Source organism: Eubalaena glacialis, chromosome X (assembly GCF_028564815.1).
Source record: "Eubalaena glacialis isolate mEubGla1 chromosome X, mEubGla1.1.hap2.+ XY, whole genome shotgun sequence".
In the NCBI taxonomy this organism is placed as follows: Eukaryota; Metazoa; Chordata; class Mammalia; order Artiodactyla; family Balaenidae; genus Eubalaena; species Eubalaena glacialis.
This window is the reverse complement of record NC_083736.1, coordinates 96,039,477-96,062,088: the sequence shown is the minus strand read 5'-3', so window position 1 is coordinate 96,062,088 and position 22,612 is coordinate 96,039,477.

Below are 22,612 nucleotides of genomic sequence, written 5' to 3'. Positions count from 1 at the left end.
ACACATATATATTGTGAAAGTTTTGCTGACAATAAAGTTAGTGAACACATTCTTCACATCATATAATTACCATTTTGTTGTTGTTGTTGTTGTTGTTATGGCGAGAACATGAAACTCTACCCTCTTAGCAACTTTCAAGTATACGACGTAGTATTGTTAAGTCTAGTCGCCATGTTGTACAATAGATCCCTAGAATTTAGTCATCTGATGTAGTTTGAAAGATGCAGAAGAGATAGGGATAGGGAGGGAATGAAACTAGAGGGGCAAAGAAAGGAAAGGTGGGCAAGTTTCTAAGCAGAGCAGGATTTAGTCTTCACATAGTGGAAGAGGAAGAAGCCAACAGTAGCAAGCAGCTCTGGTCTGGGAGAAATTTCCTTAAGAGTCAGTCATGTCCTTACTATGCCTCCCAAGGAAATAACCCTAGGAACTACCAAGAAGGTGTGCCTCCCCACAGCATTTGCCTTATTGAACAAACAAAAGCTACTGAAAATTGTTGTTGTTGAAATCAGAGCTGTCGGGTTTTGTTAGCATCCCAAGTCTTTAAAACTCTGACTAAAAATTACCCAAATGACTAAAATCTAAGTGTCCCTAATAAACAGAGCAAGGAAAGAGATACCTGACAGAGAGGTTCAAAAAAAATCCTGTTCTTCAGTCCCACATTTTCCCTCCTTTATTTTATGTAGGTACAATAAGAAAAAAAGGTACTGGCAATCAATTGTGAAAATTGCTGTTAATTATGTACCTACCAGGTGTTAGCTTTTGTTATTAGCTATATCTCAGCCAAGTGAGTTTTCTGATCTGTAGTGTTATTCTTTTTTTATATATAAATTTATTTATTTTATTTTTGGTTGAGTTGGGTCTTCGTTGCTGCGTGCAGGCTTTCTTTAGTTGTGGCGAGCAAGGGTTACTCTTCGTTGTGGTGCTCGGGCTTCTCTTGTTGCGGAGCACAGACTCTAGGCACGCGGGCTTCAGTAGTTGTGGCTCGCGGGCTTAGTTGCTCTGCAGCATGTGGGATCTTCCCGGACCAGGGCTCGAACCCATGACCCCTGCATTGGCAGGTGGATCCTTAACCACTGCGCCACCAGGGAAGCCCCTGTAGTGTTATTCTTTAGTTTGTCATGGCTCTTTGTTTTAATAAAAAAAACTTGTGACATAATAAATTGAGCTGAAGAATAATTATCTCTGCATGATGCACTTGTTTTTTTTTTTTCTAGAATACTTCTTTAGTTACAGTAATAAAAGCTGATTTATCTGACATTCTGGCAGAGATTTTTGTTATCTGGTATTTCCATACTTCAATATTATAATGAGAATTAATGTTTGTAATGATGACCCATAGACATTGTAAGAGGCTAAATTACTTATTGGATCATCAAAGTAAAAATAAGGAATATTACGGTTTGGTCTATTCTGTAGTATGGAAAACAGGTATTCCATACATGATGTATATGGGTATGGTGTGTATGGTAACATAAACCATAATACTCTACTTACCTGAAATGGAGAGTTCATTTTCTTTCCTTCTCCCTTTCACCTTTATTCCACAGAATCCTAGCTCAAGAATGGTAGGTTATTTCTTCCCAATTTCACCAAATGCCTGCCAAGTGGTCATAGAATCAATGCTGAATTACTACAGGAGACAAGAAACGTAACCATTTTACAAATGCAGGTGATTACATCTTTGCAAAAATGGCACACACTTCCTTATATGGAGACCTCTTATGACTTCCACTGACTTGTCCTAGGGCTATTCGAAACAAGTGTTTTACATGACACAGACCTCCCAATATTTGAAAACAGCTCTATTTTTATGACTTGAAATATCCCCAGGTCCCTAAGTAAAATATGATATGTTTTAAACTCCTCATTTTCATAGTAATAAATAAATTTTTGTCCAGTGTCTACCCTGCACCAGGCACTATTGGAGATGAAGAGGGTAAATGGGAAGAAGCAGGAGCAGAAGTTGAGGCAGACACAAAAGCACAAAGAACCATTTAATCCCTACTAAAGAATGTGGATGTATTTTGAAAGTAATAGGCAATAAAAGAAGAGGTTTTAAGAAAAGAGGTAGGAAGCTCAGGTTTGTGTTATAGAATGATTCCTCCAGTGATGTGGTGGGAGTGGGGGTGAGCAGCACAGACACAGGTGACCAGTGACCATAACAATAGACATGCCAGTTACTCCAAGAATATCCCACAGAGCAGCAGACCACCTATAACAGAACCACCTGAAGGCCTTGTTAAAAATACAAATTCTTGAGCCCGCCCTGACCTGCTAAATCCAAGTCTCTGGGGGGCTGTGCAGCCCAGGCATCTACCTGTTATCAAGTTTTCTCTCGGACTCTCATGCCCATGGTCTGAGGGCTAGGGGTTGAAAAACCTCGGCGGCAGCAGTCAGAGTTTGTTTCTCAAGTGAAAGCCAACAGGCATCCAGACCCCAGAGTCTGACCCACAAAGGCAGAATGCTAGGAAACACCCTGACCCGGGGCAGGGACACACCTGGCCCTCCTGCACCCTCTCCCCTCACTCATTGCCTGGCTGGTGCCTTCTCTCCCTCGGGGTCAGGCCTAAGCATCACCTCCTTGGACTTCTTTCCTGGCTTCCTACTCCATCTTACACGTGTTCACAACACCTCTCTATTTATTTCTTTGTGTTTCTCACAATTTGTAATCTCACATCCATGTGTGTGGCTCCTCATAAGTCCCCCCCACCACTAGACTGTAAGCTCCCTGAGGTCCAGGCCTGTGTTGTTCTCATTGCTGAGCTCCCACAGCACCTAGTGCAGGGCCAGGCACAGGATACGTGGCAGCTAAATATTTGGGGATGAATGCATGCATCAATGGATGGATGGATGGGTGGGTGGGTGGGCGGGTGAATGGGGAGGCACTGCTGGCAACCCCAGCTTGGACGGCAGTGCTGAGTGGCAATCTTCTGTGGAGTCAGTCCTGGCTGCTCTGTTGGCGAGGTTGCCTACAACACCATTAATGGGCTTGAAGGTGACAGGGCCCAGGGCCCTTCTCTGAAGGTTCCTGGCTCTTGGCAGAATCCTCGGTCACTCCCCAAATGGAAAGCAAACAGAAGCCAAGGCAGCCAGGTCTGGGGTAAGGGACCAAGGGAAGCAGCCCATTTCTGGCTGGTTGGTTGGGTACCCAGAGGCCAGCGGAGGAGAGGCCTGGGACTTGCTGCCCTCTTGCCCTGGCCCTGGCCTCCCTGGCTGTGGCTCCCCCAGGGTGGGCACAGAGCGGGGCAGAATTTACCACCCCAAAATACGTCTCTTTGGCCTAAGGATCATCTTAGGCTGATTATATCTGAGAAACAGCAGACCAGAAAAAGCTCTGAAAACCTAGTAGAAGTTACTCTTTTGTAAGAGACATTTACATTTATAAGGGAAATCTCCATTTGGAAGGGAGTCTCTCTTTCTGTACCAGGAACAGAGAGAAGGATGACCAAATGTCTAGAAACTCTTATCAATGGAGAAGGCAACAACTTAAATATGCATAACACTCTTACCCTTGTTCAATGAGCTTTTCCTGAAAATCTCCCATAACTGGCTCTTCGCCACCCCCTCATCATCTTCTTTTGTTTTTAGCTGGAGATGGTATTTAAGTTGGTGACTTGGACCATTTTGGGGTGTCGCTCAATTTTCCTGGGTCTCTCTCATAAATACAGGAGGTATATAGGTTTCTAAGCGTCTGTTTGTTTTTCTCCTGTTAATCTGTCTTTTATTACAGGGTGGGGGTGGTCTCAGCCAAGAACCCAGAAGGATAGAGGGAAATTATGTTTCCTCCCCCACAGCCCTTGCTCTGTCCTATTCAGAGTTGTGGGCAAATGTCCTGTAAGCCCGGGAGCACTGGTCTCCATACCAGTGTTCCCCAGGATGCCTCGAAAATGAGGAGGCCCACACGAGCGTTTGCAGGACATCACACGGGGTGTGCACCCATAGGGACATATGCTGCATGTTCTGAAGGGCTGGCCCAGGCAACTTGCAAACCACATGTTCTCATCACTAGAATGTCGTGCTCCTTCTGGAATGAAAAGCCAGGTCCCAGGGACTTGAACAGATCAAACTCTGGAGAACGAGGACCTCTGATGAGATGCACATAGTTACCGTCTACTGAGTGTCTCTCAAGGCTGTGTGCTGACTGCTGTACAGTTTGCAGCGATCTTTTGAGGTGGGCACTATTGTTGTTCCTGTTTTACAGATGAAAAGACTGAGGCTTTGTCGGGCTAAGCAGGTTTGTTACTGTCACGTACCTCGGAAGAGACAGAGCTGAGACGTGAACCCGGGCAGCCTGGTTCCAGAGCCCACGCCCTGAATCGCCGCACCGTCTGTATTGCCTCCTTTGTCCAAGTGAAAACTCAGGCACAGAGAAGCCAAGTGGTGTGCCCAGGGTCACACAGCTGGCTAATGGCGGAGCTGGAACCAGAAATTAGGTCTCGTCTCCCCACTCTGGCTCTCTACCCCACATGGCTCTGTCCCTCTAGGTACAATAGGGATGGACAACTTGTCCTACTTTACCCAGCCAAGCAGAGTCCTAACGGCAGAGACCGAGTTCTCTTCAATTCCGTGACAGTATTTTTTGACTGCTCAGCACTCGGGCGTTCTAGGACTGAGAAGCACGGTGGGTCAGGCCTTCTGTGTTTGTCCAAAGCTTTTGAGAAGGCTGACGCCCCAGACCACCACGCTGGTCACCCCACAGTGAAGAGCCTGCCTGTGCCCCATCACCCTCCCGAGTCCCCGGGTCTCAAGGACTCCGTCTCACAGGCCCTTTGGGGGAAACTCCCACGCCGGCCACTGCGTCTCTTCCTCCCCTTGGCTTTCTCTCTGGCTAGCTGTGTGGCCTGGGGCCCGGTGGGTCACCCCCACCCAGGGTTTTTAATGAGAAGTTTTGTCATGCTCAGGCAGCAAAGGTGAATAATTCAGTGAAGGGAGCTCAGGAAATGTTATTCTTTCAGTCCCTCGACAGTGGGAGAGACAGAAAGGACTGCATCTTATTCTGGGAGGGATGGGGGAGGGGTGACAGCTGTACAGGAGAGGAGGGGGAGGAGAAAGAAGGTTGTACAGAAGTCACTAACAGTGTAGGCTTTCAGTAGAGTTTTAAACAGAGAAGTTACTGGAGATCAGAATTGCCTTTTTAAAGAGTCCTCTGACTCCAGTGAGGAGGGCGGATGGGATTGGGGGCTAGAATAGAGGCAGGAAGAGCAGAGAGGAGGCTACTGCAGTCATTCAGGTTTCAGTTGTAACAAAAGGAAAAAGGTAGAACGGACAGTACTAGGTGTGGTTCACGAAGGCAGAGTCTAGGATGATTCTTCGGTTTCTGAGCACTGACCTCAGAGAAAACTCTAATTTGTTAATTTCTCTCTTCAAATGTGTCATTTTAGGTGTGTTTGGCGCACCACAGAGTAAATTTTGACCATCAGCTACTTTCCCACCAGCATGGGATCTAGTGACAGCCTATGTCCTGGCACATAGGGGGAAGGTGGGGCAAGCTTTCAGTGGTAAGGGGTCCTCCACCTTCAAACTATTCCTCTCCCAGGAACTTCATTGCTGTGGGATTTTCTTGAGATAATCAACTCCTGCTACTTCAACCTAAACTTACATTACCTTTCTTTGCAGTTACACCAAGCTTTCTTCTTGCCTTCCTCCTTTCTTTTCTTTCCTTTTCCCTTCCTCAAATAGTTATTGCCAGGCACTTGGCTAGGCACAAGGAGCTCATTATTCATTATACCTCCTAGGTGGCTTTCTCATGTGGTACTGATCAACCTTGTACCCTCATCTTGTATTAATTCAATTCACTAGAGGAGATAGGGATAGGAGGCTATTACTATATTCAACGTATGGCACTTAATGCTGTGGGAATACATTTACCCCTGCTAAATTGCGTCCTGTTAGACTCAACCCATGGTCACAATTTGTTAAGACGATTTCTTTTCCTAATTCTAGCAGCCAGTATATTTGCTATCACTCTCAATTCTTGTCATCCTCAGATTTAATATGCAAGCCTTTTATTTTTTTACCTTAGTCATTGATCAAAATTTTGAACAGGACATGCTGAAGGACAGAGCCTTTCAGGTTGACATAAACCTGCTAACCTGCTAATTAGCACTTTTATGATACAATCACTCAACTTATTACAAACCCACCTAAGTATATCATCCAAAAATCAGTATTTTTTCCATCTTATCTGCAAGACTATCACGAGGAGTCCCAGTTAAATTTCTTCTTGAAATCTGGATATATTCTCCTATTACTTTGGCATAGATGGTAGCTGAGCAACCTTCAAGAATCTATCCAATATATGCATCTAACAACAGAGCCCCAAAATACATGATGCAAAAAACTGACAGAATTGAAGGAAGAAATAAACAATTTAACAATAATCGCAGAGGACTTCAATACTTGACTTTCAACAATAGATAGAACAACTAGACAAGTGATCAGTAAAGAGATAGAAAACTGGAACGACACTATAGACCAAGTAGACCTAACAAGCATCTATAGAAAACTTGATCCAAAACAGCAGAATACATATTCTTCTCCAGTGCACAAGGAACATTTTTCAGGATAGATCATATGTTACACAATTACAGAAAAGTCTCAATAAATTTAAAAGGATTGGAATTATGCAAAGAATGTTTCTCTGACCACAGCAGAATGAAATTAGAAATCAACAACAGAAGGAAATTTGGGAAATTCACAAAGATGTGGAAATTAAATACTACTCACCTAAATAACCAATAGATAAAAGGAGAAATCACAGGAAAATTAGAAAATACTTCAAGATGAGTGAAAATGAAAGTATGACATGCCTGAACTTAGGGAATGCAGTAAAAGCAGTGCTTAGAGGGAAATTTATAGCTGTAAACACCTATATTAAAAGAAGCAAGCTCTCAAATCAGTAGCTTAACTTTCACCTTAAGAAACCAGAAAGAGTAAATGAAAAACAAAACAACTAAAAGAAAGGAAATAACAAAGATTAGAGTGTAAATAAATGAAATTGAGAATAGGAAAACAACAAAATCAATGAAATCAAAAAGTTGGTTCTTTGAAAAGATCGAAAAAGCTGACCAAACTTTAGGTACACTGACCAGGAATAAAAGAGCAAAGGCTCAATTTATTAAAATCCGGAACCAAACATAGTCTTATAGAAATGTTTAAAAGATTATAGAGGAAACTATGACCAACTCTAAGTCAATAATTTATATGTGATGGACACATTTCTAGAAAGGCACACACTGCTGAAACCGACTCAGGAATAGAAAATCTGAATAAATCTATAACAGACAAAGAGATTGAATTAGTAATCAAAAAATTTCCCACAAAGAAAAGCCCAGGACCAGATGGCTGCACTAATGAATTCCACTAAACTTTGAAAAAGGATTAACACCAATCATTCACAAATTATCCTCAAAATAGAGGAGGAAGGGACACTTCCCAACTCATTCTATGAGACCTGTATTATTACCCTGATACCAAAGTCAGATAAAGACATCATGAGAAGAGAAAATACAGACCAATAACCGTTATAAATATAGAAGAAAACAACCTCAACAAAATACCAGCAAACTGAGTCAAGCAACATATAAAAATGATTATATGCCAACTGGGATTTATCTCAGGAATGCCAGGCTGGTTCAACATACAAAAACCAATCATTGTGATACACTACATTAACAGAATAAAGTAAAAAAGACACATGATCACTTTAATAGATGACAAAATTGAACACTTTTATGATAAAACACACACACACACACGTGCACACACACAACAAACTTGGAATATCAGGGAACTTCCTCAACCTGATAAAAGGCATCTGTGAAAAATCTACAGCTAACATCATGCCTAAAGAGGAAAGACTGAATGCTTTCCCCCTGTGATCAGGAATAAGACAAGATGTTCTCTCTCTCCACTTTTATGCATTACGGTAATGGAAGTTCTAACCAAGGCAATTAGGCAAGAACTAGAAACAAAAGTCTTCCACATTGGAAAAGAAGAATTAATATTATCTCTATTCACAGATGACATAATATTATATATTTAAAATTTTACAGAAAGCCCAAAAAACTATTAGAGTTAACGAAGTCCAACAAAGTTGCAAGTTACAAGATCAACACACAAAAATCAGTTGTATTTCCACATACTAGCAGTGAACAACCCAAAAAGGAAATTAAGACAATTTCATTTATAATAGCATCAAAAAGAATAAAATGCTAAGAAAAAGATTTGACAAGAAAGTCCAAGACTTGTACACTGAAAAATACAAAACGTCATTGAAAGAAATTAAAGACATCCTGTGTTCATGAATTGGAAGACTTAATATCATTAAGATGGCAATACTTCCCAAATTGATCTACAGAATCAACACAATCCCAGCAAAATCCCAGCTGGCTTCTTTGCAAAGATTGGCAAGTTGGTGCTGCAATTGATATGGAAGTACACAGGACTCAGAATAACTAACTTGAAAAAGGAGAACAAAGTTGGATGACTCATACTCCCAAATTTCAAAACTTACTACAGGGACTTCCCTGGTGGCACAGTGGATAAGACTCTGCGCTCCCAGTGCAGGGGGCCCGGGTTTGATCCCTGGTCAGGGAACTAGATCCCACATGCATGCTGCAACTAAGAGTTCCCATGCCACAACTAAGGAGCTGGTGAGCTGCAACTAAGGAGACTGCCAGCTGCAACTAAGACCTGGCACAACCAAAAAAAAAAAAAAAAACTTACTACAAATCTATAGTAATCAAGACAGTGTGGTAATGACATAACAATAGATGTATGGGATAGAATTGAGAGCCCAGAAATAAATCCTTACATTTGAGGTCAATTGGCTTTCAAGAGGGGTGCCAGGATAATTTAATAGGGAAAGAATGGTCTTTTCAACAAATGGTGCTGGGACAACTGGATATCCACATAGAAAAGAATGGAGTTGCACCCCTCTGCCTCACACAATATACATAAATTAATTCAAAATGGATCATAGACCTAAACATAAGAGTTAAAACTATAAAACTCTTACGAGGAAACATAGGTGAAAATCTGTGACCTTGGATTATACCATGGATTCTTAGATATGATAACAAAATCAAGAGCAACAAAGGAAAAAATAAATCAGAATTCTTCAAAATTAAATACTTTTTTGCTTCAAAACTACCATCAAGAAAGTGAAAAGGCAACTCAGAATGGGAGAAAATATTTGAAAATCATGTATGTGATAAGGGATTTGTAGTTAGAATATATAAAGTACTCTTACAACTCCATAATAAAAAGACAACCCCAAATAATCCAATTTAAAAATGGGCAAAGGATCTGAATAGCTATTTCTCCAAAGATATGCAAATGGCCAATAAATATAACATACAATAGACATATGAAAAAATGCTCATTATTAGTCATCAGGGGAATTCAAATCAAACCATAATGAGATACCACATCACACCCACTAAGATAGCTATAATCAACAAATCAAATAATAACAAGTTTTGGCAAGGATGTGGAGAAATCAGAACATTGATACATTGCTATTGGGATTATAGAATGTTCCAGCCACTGCGGAAAACAATCTGGCAGTTCCTCAAAAAGTTAAATATAGCATTACCACATGATTCAGCAATTCTACTGCTAGGTATATACCCAAAAGAATTGAAAACATATGTTCTCACAAACACTTGCACAGTAATGTTTATTGCAGCATTACTCATACTAGCCAAAAAGTGGAAAAAACCCAAATATCCATTAACTGAAGAATGGATAAAATGTGGTATATCCATACAATGGAATATATATTATTTGGTAATTGGATATATTACTTAACAATTGGAAGATATTTTATTGGCCAAAAAAGAACAAAGTACTGATATATGCTACAACATGGATGAACTTCAAAAATATTATGCTAAGGGAAAGAAGCCAACCACAAACGACCACGTATTGTATGATACTATTTATATGAACTATCAAGAATGGACAAATTTTTAGAGACAGAAAGTAGATTAGTGGTTGCCTGGGGCTGGAAGGCTGGGGGTGAGAGAATGGGAAGTGAGTGCTAATGGGCATGGGATTTCTTTTGGGGCTGATGCAAATGTTCTAAAATTGATTGTGGTGATGGTTGCACAACTCTGTGAACACACTAATACTCAATGAATTGTACACTTTAAATGGGTCAGTTTTTTTTCTGTGGATTATATCTCCATAAAATTGTTAAAAAGTAATCTATCGCACACTGGTAGCCTGGGGTATGAATTTATTTTCACATCTAACTGCAAAGAAAAGAAGAAGCAAAGAATAGCCTAGTCATTTCCCAGTAAAGCAAAGGCTGCATACATTACGGTTCATTCCTATACAGCCACCTACTAGATTTTACTTACCCTTGACATATATCAGACACTCTATATATCCAACCAGAAAAATTATAAGCATCCTCAAAAGCAAAGGATTCCATTTCAGGGCAACTATTTATTTGTTTAATTTGGATCTCGGGTGGCTGAGAATTGAGTTGATCATACTCCTCAGTTCTTAGTAAATTTTTGTCATCATTCTGGGCAAGGCCTCTCTTTCTCTCCCTGTCTCTCTATTTTTCCTTCTTCCATGATTCCTACTCCCATTTCCCTCTCCCACCCCAGGCATCCACCCTAATGTATTTAATAGTCTTTAAACATGCTGGCATCCCCTTAAATTATGTGCTAGTGCTTTATGTAGTACGTATTTTTTAGCTGTTTATTTTTTTTTTTTTTATTTTATTGGAGTATAATTGCTTTACAATGGTATGTTAGTTTCTGCTTTATAACAAAGTGAATCAGTTATACATATACATATATCCCCATATCTCTTCCCTCTTGCGTCTCCCTCCCTCCCACCCTCCCTATCCCACCCCTCTAGGTGGTCACAAAGCACCGAGCTGATCTCCCAGGGGCTGGGGGTGGGGAGGGGGAAATGGGGAGGTGTTGGTCAGGCTACAGAGTTTCACTTATACAAAATAAATAAGTTCTGGAGATCTACTTTACAACAGAGGGCCTATGATTAACAGTACTGGATTGTATACTTAAATTTTTGCTAGGAAGTTAGATCTTAGGTTAAGTGTTCTTACCGCAAAAGGAAAAACAAAGCAAAACAAAGGGGACAGAGGAAACTTCTGGAGGTGATGGCTAAGTTTATGGCATTGATAGTGATGATGGTTCCACAAGGTATACTTATTTCTAAACATATCAAGTTGTAATATATTAAATATCTACTTCTTTTTGTATGTCAGTCATACCTCAATAAAGTGGTTAAAAAATTCTTAGTTCCACCATTTATCAGCTTGTAACTTTGGGCAATGTACATAACCTACATCTGTGCTTCAGTTTCTTCAACTTTATCATTGATAATAATAGTACTGACCTCTGAGTTGTTATGAAGCTTGCATGAGTTAATATCTGCAGAGCACTAAGAATAACACTGACACACAGCAGAAGTTATATGTGCTTGCTGTTATTATATTTCCAGGTTGTTATTCATATTACAGGATTGTCTGGTGAAGCAGGTAATTTATTTATACTCCAGTAGGGTGAACAGAGTGCAGAAAATAGCAAACAAATCTAGAGAGGTTCAGGCAGGTTTGCCAGTGGCCATTAGAAGGTCTGTCACCGTTTAACAGAAACAGGGTACCTGAGAAGGTGGCAGACCAACTGGTAAGGGCAACTCTGAGCCACACTCCTAGGAGGGGACTAGAGTTATAAGTGACAGTTGTAGCGATCCAAAATGGGGACAATCCTACTATATATGATGTACAAGGTGAGTACTCAGGCTGGGAGAATGGGATGCAAGAATGGAGGAAGGGCCATGAATATCAACATAGGGGTCACAGCAAAACCCACTCCTAGAGACATCATTGTACCCAGCTGTAAGCCCAGGAAGGCAGAGGCGGAGGGAATGAGGCAGAGCCTATAACAGATCCACTCTTTCGGTAACCCTGTTTTAAAGCAATAATTTCCAGATATTTTAGAACTGAAAAGTATTACTTCTTTTATTTTAGTTTATTTCATCATCTTTTCCTAAAAATTATGGCATATGCCTTTAAAAATTAAATTGCATTAAGATCTTTTTTATGTCTTTTTTTGATACTCCTTGAAACAATTGCAGAACCCCAGGATGTGGAGAACAGCCCTGGGAATTAGCTCCCCTAGGCTCTTATTATGCGAAGGAGGGTAATGAACACTATAAAAGCCTTTCTAACCTGTGAAAGTAAAAGCTTTGGGCATGGAGCCATTTTAATTCAAATTTATATCTATTTCTAGAAGGATTTGCCAAACAGGGTACATTCCAGGATGACGTATTAAAAATGACAAAGAGCCTGGAGTTCTTATTAGGGTTGGAGTATCAAATCTGCCCAGGTCTGGTTGAGAGATGTTACTTCACCATAGAACCCATGTATTAACTCACTCCAAAACCACATCTAAGCCCAGTCTTTTAAAGGTTTCTGTATTCTGGAGTTTGAAGTGGAGGCTGGGGGAAAAAAAACAGACCTAGAACTGTTTCTTTCTTCGTTCTTCAATCCTGACCACCCTGTGCACCTCCAGAGGGGAAAGAGAAAAACAAAGAGAACCCAACAAAGCAAGAGGTTGTTTTGGAATGGTTTCAACAACTCAGAAATGGATTAAATTACTAAAGTGCTTGAATGTGCTCCAGAAAAACATCCAAAACACAACAACATCAGTAATTGTAATGAATTTACCTTACTCTACCACTCAAATAAAGCACAGCCGTTTTTGTTACAGAGATTGCAGAGAAATGTCTCCACTGTAGCCTTCTGGATAAATGTAGTATAATGAATGGCACCCACAAAAACATGCCCATAGAAAACCTAGTCACTGTTGTAAAGGACTGCTTTTTAAAAATGCCGCTTAATATAGGTCACTGACATCACAAAGCAGAGCAATTCACTAAAAGTAATTCTGTGGGGGCCAATATGAAATGATTCAAGTATATTGTCACCTCTTGGTCTGGTTTAAATCACAAAGAGATTTTAGACTCTAGACTGAACCAGTTCTCAAAGTTTTGCTTGTCTGTCCACAAGCAGGTGGGGTAGAAAATGGCAGCATTTATGCAAGGAGTCACCATATCCATCTGAACACCAAGAATTGTCAGTAGAATAAATGAATGAATGTCTTCATGCATGTGGACAGCAATAAAATAAAAGCTCATTTTAAAGTGTTATTGAATGTTGATCGTTGTTGAATTTGAGTAAAGGATATGTGGAGTCGATTGCAACATTCTCTACTTCCGTGTATATTTGAAATTTTCTATAAGAAAACGTTTTAAAAGAGTGTTATTCAGTATGGAGTTTTCTTAAAAAACTAAAAATAGAGTTACCATATGATCCAGCAATCCCACTCCTGAGCATGTATCCAGAAAAGACGAAAAATCTAATTTGAAAAGATACATGAACCCCAATGTTCACAGCAGCACTATTTACAATAACCAAGACATGGAAACAACCTAAATGTCCATCAACAGATGAATGGATAAAGAAGATGTGAGATATATATATATATGTATATATATACACACACACATATATATATATATAATGGAATATTGCTCAGCCATAAAAAAGAATGAAACAGTGCCATTTGCAGCAACATGGATGGACCTAGAGATTATCATACTAACTGAAGTCAGACAGAGAAAGACAAATATTATACACTATCACTTATATGTGGAATTTAAAAAAATGATACAAGTGAATTTATTTACAAAACAGAAACAAACTCACAAATATAGAAACAAACTGATGTTTACCAAAGGGGAAACGGGGGGAGGGAGGGATAAATTAGGAGTTTGGGATTAACAGGTACATACCACTGTATATAAAATAGATAAACAACAAGGACCTACTGTATAGCACAGGGAAATATATTCAATATCTTGTAATAACCTACAGTGGAAAAGAATCTGAAAAAGAATATATAGATATAGATATAGATATAGATATAGATATAGATATATGGATATGTATAACTGAATCACTTTGCTGCACACCTGAAACTAAGACAACATTGTAAATCAACTATACTTCAATTTTAAAAAGAAGAAAAAAGGGAAACTCTTTACATTAAAAAAGAGTGTTACTAAATTAATAGTAAATTTTAAATGTTTTCTCAACCAATTGATGGTAAAAGTACAGCCACTGTCATGGTGGAGGCCTGAGAAAAGGTTTTACTTTAGAAAGAGATTTTCATACTCAAAATGGTTTGGAAAAACTGCTACAGAGTATGGTCTCTAATGTGGGATTTGTGTACTCTATGAGACTGCAACATGATCCATTAGAACTAGTGTTTATATTAATTTTTAATCTTAAAAGAAGAAAGAAACGTTTCATTAATATCTAACATAAAGATTGACTCTGATGTCATCACTCAGTCTATCTGTCAAGGAAAGATGCCTTTTTAACAATAGGTGAGAAAGGAAGTGTTTTTCAAAGGAATAGGTCATAGAGAGAGCATTTTGATAACAGATATTTGAAGATGTTTTCATCATCTTGTAGTTTTGTTGCTGAGAGCTAAGTGTGTCACTATTTGCACAGTTGTAAGAAAAACTGTAACGGGACTTTATAAACTTGCCTAAAACAGTCTGCTCCAATAGCTTGAACTGGTTTGTAAAAACATTTTAATGTGCAAGAGCCACTGATTGATGTCAAGGAGAGTGGAAATTTAATAGCCAAATTTTAATAAAAAACCTTTGCGTAAATGAAAAGTTAGTAACAGGATTTACTGAGCACAGCTAATGTCATACTGCAGCCATTTAGATCTATGAATCTTTGTGAGGTATCGTTTCTAGCTATGACATTCATTGGAGCCAAGCCTTAGTTTAAACTGAACTCCATATTCCAAAATGTTAAACCATCACTTCAAAATTAAGGAGGCATATTCAATCACATTGTTCTCACTAAAATATTTATAATAATATGTTTCAAATAAGAGATAGATTTACATATATAATCAAATAAATTTTATTTCAAAATATTATTTCATATTTATCTCATACTTTAAATGTTCTGTTTTGCATGCTTTATAATGTGTATAATATATTAGTAAGGCAGTATACGAATATCACATTAATTTTTTAAAGATAAGTGTATTACACATAGTATCAGTTCCACTATATTGATCTCAGCTGTGAGATCATTTGAGCCCCATTTCTTTTCAATAGTAGTTCTGTAATCACCATTTCTGTCTATTCTGTGATTGTTCCAGTTTTCTAACTCTTCTTGGGTCCATTTCAGAACTTTATATTTTAAGAGGAGACATTCTGTGTTCTCAAGATTTTATAATAAATTGCCAGATTGTTGTACATAATCATCTCTAATATTTTTAATCTCTTCCATCTTTGTATCTCCTTTCTTGTTACTAACATGGTATAATGTTGCCTTCTTTCTTTTTATTTAATCAGAATCAGCAGGGAAATATCTATTCTATTAGCCTTTTCAGATACCAACTTTTGGTTTCATTTATATTTTCAACTCTTTCTCTGTTTTCTAGTGAATCAACATAAGCTTTTATCTTAATACCTACCTCCTGCTTTCATTTGTTTTACTTTGTTTTTCTTTTTCTCATGTCTGAGGTTATATACTTTGTCCATTTGATTTGGGTCTTTTCTCAAAATTAAAGATAATATTGTGTACAGCTCTACAATTTTCTAGAAACCTAAGTTTGAAAAAGAGTGTTATTCAGTATGGAGTTTCAGGAATGAAATCTTTTCTTTGTTATTACATTTGAGAAAATTTGGGTTTTTTTTTTTAGTTATGATTTCTTATTTGGTTAAGGGATTACTTATAAGCACTCCTCAATTTATAAAAAAATCATTTTGGGTCCACTTTTCATTGTTTATTCTTAGTTTTATTGGGTTATGATGAAAGAATGTGGTCTGTTAACTTTCTACTTTTGGTAAATTATTAAAGTTTCTTCTGGTCAAGTAAAAAGAAGATAAAAGATAAGTGTATTACATTGATACATTTTAATACCTTTTTATATGATTGCATTCAGAAAATCTTCTCAAATTTTAGTGTGTACACACATCATCCTAAGATCTTGTTAAAGTTCGGCATCTGATTCAGTAATTCTAGGGCAGGGCCTGAGAGTCCGCATTTCTAACTAGCTCCCGGGTGATCCTGATATTGCTTGTCCTCAGACCACACTTGGAGCAGCAAGGTCATGGGGCAGGGGGAAGGTGGGTATGTTTTACTATAGGATTGCACAATCAAAAATATGTGGAGATGACTAGGGGATGAATGGACTACACTCCCTGCAGGTTGTCCTTCATAAATACTATTTCTCTCAGTGGAGTTTCTGGTAGGGACTAAGCTGTAATGACTGATGTTCTGCTCCCTGACAAGCACCTGGATGCAGCTCAGCTCTGCAGCTTTAGCAGTCAGCTGAACTGGGATAGACTGGCCATCCTCAAATTCAAACTGATGTGACCAGTAATGGTGCATTGCTCCAGTCTGGAGCTGACGGATAATAGCTGCTGCTGCCTCATAGGACTGATGTGAGGATTAAATGATATAAGACGTCGAAAATACTTTGTAGAGGGCTTAGTAAAGTGTATCTATTATTGTTGGAGGTGTGGCTGCCTGTGGACTGGGCCAAGATCCTTTTCAGATGGTTATTTTGGGTCTTCTTTCACACTGAGACAAACAGGCCATCAAAACCCCATGTCATAAAACGTGACATTTAAAAAATTTTTAACCCGGAAGTATTTGAAAGTGGCTATAACCACCTCAGCTACTAAAAGCAAAGAAACAAACAAACAACACACACACACACACACACACACACACACACACACACACCACAAACTCAGTAAGCACCCATAAACCACCTGGCTTTGAGAAATGTAATTTACTTGTGTGTCCTACCAAATATACTAGCTGCAGAATATATCCTCAAGTACTTGCTTTATGGAATTATTGACACTATTCACCAACGAGAAGTTGGGAGCATCTACTGAAAATGACAAATTTGTTTACTGATATGTAAACTTTCTTTCTAGAAATAATTAGCTGAGACATTTGTTTACTAAGATCACTCGTAGCTTGTGATAATAATATCATCTGCAAACAGAAGAATGTTTATGTTTATGTTCGCATTTTTTGTTAATGTGGGCTGATTTCACATTTTAAATCAAATAAGATTTCACCAAATTCATATCTAGTACATTTGCGGGCATGGAAGAGAGCTTTGATTGCAAGGGCCACAATTCCCTTCTTTTTTTTTAAGCTGTTCTACATGTGAGCTCAAGTCATCAAATAAAATTAGAGCTACCTAGTGAGGATGTGGGGAAAAGGGAACCCTCGTCCACTGTTGGTGGGATTGTAAATTGGTGTAGGCACTGTGGAGAACAGTATGGAGGTTTCTCAAAAACCTAAAAATAGAGCTACCATATGACCCAGCAATTCCACTCCTGGGTATATACCTGAAAAAAACAAAAACACTAACTTGAAAAAATACATGCACCCCTATGTTCATGGCAGCATTATTTACAATTGTCAAGATATGGATGCAACCTAAGTGTCCATCAACAGATGAATGGATAAAGAAGATGTGGTATATATATACAATGGAATACTACTCAGCCATAAAAAAGAACAAAATTTTGCCATTTGCAGCAACATGGATGGACTTGGAGAACATTATGCTAAGTGAAATAAGTCAGACAGAGAAAGACAAATACTGTATGATATCACTTATATGTGGGATCTAAAAAATACAACAAACTAGTAAATATAACAAAAAAGAAGCAGACTCACAGATATAGAGAACAAGCTAGTGGTTACCAGTGGTGGGTGGGGAGGGGCAATATAGGGATAGGGGATTAAGAGGTACAAACTATTCTGTATAAAATAAACTACAAGGATATATTGTACAACACGGGGAATTTAACCGATATTTTATAATAACTATAAGTGGAGTTTAACCTTTAAAAATTGTGAATCACTATATTGTACACGTGTAACTTATATAACATTACCGTACATCAACTATATTTCAAATAAAAATTTTTTTTTAAAAGGAACTTAATCAGAAAAAAATATTAAAAAACTAGAGCCACCTATAAATTTGCAAGTATCAGCTCACTTGCTTGGTTTTAATGTTGTAACCCTCAGAACCCAGCTTTGTGGTTTTTCCCTTTTCATGTTTGAAAGGTAGAGCTTCACATAATACATGGAGTATCAATTAATATAGTTCCTTCAGAGCCCAGGGCTGGCCTACTGTCCATGTTGGTGAACAAAACAGTAGAAGGCCTTTTAACATTTTTCAACCCTAAATACCATAACATGTCAGGCCTCTTTCTCTAGACACAGTCCCATGTCTCCATCTTCTTTTACTTGACTCTGTTTCTCATGGGACTGTACAAGTTTCTCCCTGATTCTGTTTTTTCCACCTTTTCTGTCATAGGATGTTAGTCTCATTCTTTACCACACTTCCAGTCTCCCTCCCTAACCCTTTTTGTCTTTAGTTGAGTTCTCTGAGGGCAGAGACTGTCTCTGTTTTAGTCACAGCTGTATTACCATCATCTAGCATAACACTCGGCACAGAGAATTTGTTAAACAAATATTTGTTGAAGGTTTGAATAATGTTAAGGTTGGATTTCCTTTGATTATTTCATGATGTGGAAAACACTCATTACTTTATCTTACTTTTCTTTCCTTTGGAATAAATTTGATCAATTCAAGGAGTTCCAGAGCAGGAACACATAGACACCAAAGTTTCCAGGACAATAAAAATTGTGAAAAGCTTTTTGCTTGCTTCAAAGTGGACATGGAAAATCTTTCCCAACTTATAGATGTTGACTTGAATTCCTTACCTGCTTATTGATGTAGGAAAAGGCCATGTATGATTTTTTTTAATGTAAGAATGAATATTTCTTCCCTCCGTTACTTAATATTCATCAAGCTAACCATGAATGTCCAAATAGACACACTATCTGTGCTCACAGTATGAAAAATCAAAGAGAAGTACCTTGTGTCTTATATTACCCTCATGGCTTCTCAGATTTAGCCTGGATGGAAAAAAAGGCAGGCTGAATAGCCTGTGTTTATATAAATCCTGATCTGTGTGCCCTCTGACTCCCCAGATGACTGAGTGGGTGGAAGCACGCACATGCATTGTGACAGTGTGTACATAAATACTGTCACATGTAAGGCCAGGAGCAGGGTGACATAGAGAGCAAGTCACAAGTTGTCAGGACTCTAAATTGAAGTTTTGTTTTTATCAGGGCCCTAGAAAACCAGAGCCACGTGAAGTCATGGCCCTTAACCACGACCTCTCCCACATACTGAGGGGAGAATTCAGATGCCCACTGCAGTCAGCCGGTCAGATTGCTTCTGGCATGCTCCCTGCCTCCACTCTGCTCCACCCTGGAACTCTTCTCCGCTATGGCTGAGGCTGAGTGAGATCCTTGAGATCATATCTTTATCCCCTTTCTACCCACATCACCCCCAAACTTGAAACTCCCAGGGTTTAGCACAAAGCTTAGTAAGTGCCCAATAAATATTTGTAGACTGAATTAGTGAATGAATGAATGTTGCTCTGGCCAAAGCCACAGCTTCCACACCCTGCATAACTGCACTCAGTACTGACCCTGAAGATAGGAAAAGCAGTACAACTGATGCTGTAAGAAAATATTTCTTGTTTATACTGCTGCATCTTGATCTTTGGCTGATCTAAGCACAAAGAGAACCCTTTCAGTTCAGAGAAAAGAGGTTTATGGTGTATGGCAGAGCTAAGAACAATGGGCTCAATTGACAGACTGGAGACACTCTCAGCTTCTGAGAGCCTGGAATCTCCATCTATAGATCGGTCCCAGAGGGCAGAGCCAAATAAGGGCAGATGGAGAACACAGCTTTCTTGGGAACTGGTTTTCCACTCCTCTGAGGCAAAAATACATCGCTCTATAGCACCCTGAATCAATTCTCCAAAATATAGTGCTGTGTCCTTGTTTGCCAGTGTCTAAAAATAAGTCCTTGTCATATTTTTATTCTCTTTGTCTTAAAGTCATCCAACCAGCCTTGCTTGCAGAATATTGATTGCAGTGAAGCAGAAACCAAGAGATGAAATTGAAGCTACTTTTGAACGGAGCTCCTTAACTGATGACTGACTTGTTGCCCCCAAGCTAAACTCTCCTTTCTCTCTGATCACGCTCCTTGCCATCTGCAACTACGGGACAATGAATCGACAGCTAATTTTAAGTCAGCTTTCTTTAGGCTGGTCATTAGAGTGCCTACTGTCCGACAGTGCCAAATTCTAGCCTAGAGTTGTGACAGGGATTTATGCTGTGTCCCAAGTGGGCTACTGGGCTGGCCATTAGAGTAGCAGGTGTCACTAATTTATCTTAACACTGCCCTGCCACAGACTGTTTAAATTCACATTGCCCTTCCCATATCTGCTCTGCTGCTACATTAAACCTTTCAACCAGTACTTTCCAGATAAAACTAAGCATTATTCATGTATGAAGCACTAAGTGTTCATTTTTTTTGAAATATACAAACAATTCCAAGAAAAGTTAACAATAACTGAATCCTATACACACCAGGGCTGGGGCACCATTGTCATATTAAAGAAGAAACCATACTTGACTCTGAATTAGTAGAACAACACTCTGAAACCCAACTTCTAAGAGAAAAGAAACCTTACAATTCAATGAGTTGGTAGCAAGACCTGAGTTGAGTTCTAGTCCAAGCTCAGATACGTATTTATTGGATTATTGGATTTCTTTGGGTACTTTATTTGCCTCTATTTCTTAGTGTCTCCAGCTATAAAAAATAGAAGTGATTTATCTACTTTTTATTTCAGAAAATTGTTGTGGGAATGACTTGTATGACCTGAAAAATAAATAAGCTCCTTAAACAAAGCACAATAAAGGTACAATTATTTTGAGTTGCTATTGTAGGGTAAAACAGAACAATTCAATCAAAAGACACGGTGTTTGAGAACATTCTTAATTTTATTTTCTTTAATTTTATAAAATACATTTTGTAAGATAAGTTTCTAAAAGTTTATCCTTTATGTGTGTTAAAAATGGAATTCTATATCAGAAATGAAGGAAACACTTTCAGTTGATTAACTCTCTTCATGTGTGTATATGTGTGTATGTATGCATGGGAGGTTTTCAGGGAAGGGTTGGTTATTTGTTATGTTATTAAATCGAAACAAAACACAAGGTATGGATTACTTCACTTTCCTTGATCTTGATTGGTTTCTTACAGAACCTTTTCCATCTGCTCCCTCTATGCAGCCTGGAAGCTTGTCTTGTATACTGTTCTGAAAGCAAATATCAAGTGTCTTTTTGTAAACCTTCCATCTCCTTAAACGTTGTTGAAACCACTTTGGGGGAGAAAACAAAATGACTCTTTACAGCAACAGAGCCACCTACAGCCATACCCATAAAATCTTTCCCTTAATAAAGACAAATCAACTTTTTATTTTTTAACCCAAAGTTAAAACCCAAACACAGAAAGGGAAGACTGAAACCCGGGATCTATTCGAATTTCAAACTCTTTCCACTTTTCCTTTTCCATGGAAGCTTACCAACTGAATAGCTAATGGCTGGTGCATTCAGTTATATGATCTGCACCAGGAGAGAATAACCTGTATGTTAAACCTAACTCTTTAACACACCAAGGTAACATCGCTAAATCAAATCATCTCCCGCCAGCTAGAAAGAACGATCAAATAGGTTATTCAAATTGAGGTTCAAATTCACCAAATCTGTTTCTGCAAAGGACGGAATAATTGGTCGAAAATCCCAAGAGATGCAAGAACTAGCCAATTTTACACATCATTTGCGTTGTTTAATGTCCAATTTTCATTTGTTAAAGAATCATAATCAAAGAATCATTCTCCAGACCTTTCTGGTACAACCCCAAACAAGCGATAGACAAACTGAAAAATGTGAAATGTGCATCATTCTGAAACAAATCAAGATCTTCAAATCACCTGCTATGACTGAATGGATAATACCCCATGAAAAGAGCACCATTGTGAAGATATGACAGAGGCCGAAGTACACAACTAATTAACAGAAAGAAGACATGCTATCCAAAGAGTTATCTATCCTGTGTCTACCAGAGGGCTGGCTCAGTTTACACCGTTAGCCTCTAGCAACTGCTGCTCCTTAGGCCAGGCTTTTTTCATATGAGCTAGTTTCTCTCTATCCTCAGCTCCTTGGAAACCACAGGGTTGTCATGGTAGCTATTACCAAGGAGAAGGGAGTGAGAAAATGCTGACAACACCTTGTTTCTCTTCTCTAACGAGGTATAAGGCCAGGTGCCCCCTTTGTCTACACAGACACTACGCTCCCTTATGCTATAAGTAAGGTTGGCTGAGTTAGGGCTTAAATAGTCCATTGCCATCGGGGTCAGTGCTCTCTTTCTATGGGCGAAAGATCCTTGCTTTGACCCCCTTCTCCCAGCTGCAATAGGTAGATTTGGGCAAATGCTTTTATTGTTTTGCTGGCATTCTTTTTTTCTTCTATCGTCAATGGTAATAGGGAGACAGGAGTGAGTTCTCGGTTTTGTACACCAACGAGAATATATTTGGCCCCCAAGATGGCAAGGGGGCCAGGTGCATCCCTT